Genomic DNA, 2,579 nt, shown 5'->3' with positions numbered 1-2,579 from the left:
GACTTGGACGCCATGTGGGACGTGCCAGAACGGTGTCCGTGAACGTGTGCGAGTGCTGAGGACCTTAAGCTGCTCCCAAGGAGAGTGCAGCGCGTTTCCCTACGCTCGGCATACACAGAGGGGCTCTAAAGGGCTACGGGCCTGGATGTTGCTTAGCAGACCCAGGTGGGCCTGGCGGTACTCAGTGTTCCTGCCGGGAACAGGGGGGCCCGCGCCAGCCTCCTAGGTGTCCAGAATACCCTGCTGCCGTTGAAGGTGCCCAGAGCCGAGGCCGCCGCCTCCTGGAAACCGCTGCACGCCTCCGCTTCTGCACGGCCACTCGGGGTCTTACTTCCAGGACTGTGTTCGTGCTGGGCGTGCCGTTAGCGACACGGCATGGTAACATGCTGGCTTTCTCCTCGGGCAGAGTGACTTCAGGTACGAGGTCCTCGAAGTATTCAAAGCACAGTGTTTTCCCATGGCAGCTGACACAAGGGCCATGACAAAGTCGGACTCACCCGAAATGCTGTCCTGAGGCTGTTCGAGGGCTCTGGAAATGTAGCGCTCCTCGAGGGACGGCCAGTGTGTAGCCCATCGCGCGGCACGCACAGAGGGCCTCCGGGGGTGGGGGAGTGGGGTCAACCAATGGGCCTCGAAGTTGCTCAGCCGCCCCACAGGGGTCTGGAGGTACTCGCTGAACTTGGAGGGCAAGTGATGCATACCCGAGAGGCCTAGGAGTCCTCCAAAGTGTACTACTTCCTTTAAAATAAAGCCTCTAAGCGACTGAGAACTCATGGAGACAGCTGCCTGCCTCCCTTTCTGCACGGCTACTAGGGGCCTACGCTGGAGGCAACTTGTCACGTTGAGGTTCCCTCTAGCTCTAGAGCTTGTCAGGCGGACCAGAGCCGCGGCCATGGAAGCACCTGGTTTAGACAGAGCAGACTCATAACGTTCCCCGAAGCACTCTGACAGGGCTAACAGGCCTGTCGAGAGCAGGGAATGTCAGGTAGCTTCAAGGCAGCATGAACGCAGCCTTCCAAACGGGAAAGCAAGGCTACTTGCAGCAGGCCCCCGTTTCCGTGGGCGCACTCAGCAGACATCCCCGTGGTTTCTAACAAGCCCAAAGAGACACAGGTCACCCTGAGTTTCCTTCCCTGAATCAACTTCTCGAAGTAGGGTGTTCTGCATCAAGCGAACTGCCTCAACCAAGGAACGCCGTAGCTGCTCCTCTGGGCCTGTGGCGATTCAAAGCCTGCAGTGCCACGGGAGGAAGGGGACTTACATGGCAGTAAGAACACAAGCCGACTCTCTCTGGGAGGCACGGTGACTTCAGGCAGGAGGTCCTAGGTGGAATGCGAAGCCGAGGGTTTCTCTGAGTTCAGCTCAGCCTCGGGTAATGCGTAAGACTTGGACGCCATGTGGGACGTGCCAGAACGGTGTCCGTGAACGTGTGCGAGTGCTGAGGACCTTAAGCTGCTCCCAAGGAGAGTGCAGCGCGTTTCCCTACGCTCGGCATACACAGAGGGGCTCTAAAGGGCTACGGGCCTGGATGTTGCTTAGCAGACCCAGGTGGGCCTGGCGGTACTCAGTGTTCCTGCCGGGAACAGGGGGCCCGCGCCAGCCTCCTAGGTGTCCAGAATACCCTGCTGCCGTTGAAGGTGCCCAGAGCCGAGGCCGCCGCCTCCTGGAAACCGCTGCACGCCTCCGCTTCTGCACGGCCACTCGGGGTCTTACTTCCAGGACTGTGTTCGTGCTGGGCGTGCCGTTAGCGACACGGCATGGTAACATGCTGGCTTTCTCCTCGGGCAGAGTGACTTCAGGTACGAGGTCCTCGAAGTATTCAAAGCACAGTGTTTTCCCATGGCAGCTCACACAAGGGCCATGACAAAGTCGGACTCACCCGAAATGCTGTCCTGAGGCTGTTCGAGGGCTCTGGAAATGTAGCGCTCCTCGAGGGACGGCCAGTGTGTAGCCCATCGCGCGGCACGCACAGAGGGCCTCCGGGGGTGGGGGAGTGGGGTCAACCAATGGGCCTCGAAGTTGCTCAGCCGCCCCACAGGGGTCTGGAGGTACTCGCTGAACTTGGAGGGCAAGTGATGCATACCCGAGAGGCCTAGGAGTCCTCCAAAGTGTACTACTTCCTTTAAAATAAAGCCTCTAAGCGACTGAGAACTCATGGAGACAGCTGCCTGCCTCCCTTTCTGCACGGCTACTAGGGGCCTACGCTGGAGGCAACTTGTCACGTTGAGGTTCCCTCTAGCTCTAGAGCTTGTCAGGCGGACCAGAGCCGCGGCCATGGAAGCACCTGGTTTAGACAGAGCAGACTCATAACGTTCCCCGAAGCACTCTGACAGGGCTAACAGGCCTGTCGAGAGCAGGGAATGTCAGGTAGCTTCAAGGCAGCATGAACGCAGCCTTCCAAACGGGAAAGCAAGGCTACTTGCAGCAGGCCCCCGTTTCCGTGGGCGCACTCAGCAGACATCCCCGTGGTTTCTAACAAGCCCAAAGAGACACAGGTCACCCTGAGTTTCCTTCCCTGAATCAACTTCTCGAAGTAGGGTGTTCTGCATCAAGCGAACTGCCTCAACCAAGGAACGCCG

The sequence above is a fragment of the Stenella coeruleoalba genome (assembly GCF_951394435.1).
Source record: "Stenella coeruleoalba genome assembly, chromosome: 1".
In the NCBI taxonomy this organism is placed as follows: Eukaryota; Metazoa; Chordata; class Mammalia; order Artiodactyla; family Delphinidae; genus Stenella; species Stenella coeruleoalba.
This window is presented reverse-complemented; position numbering follows the sequence as displayed.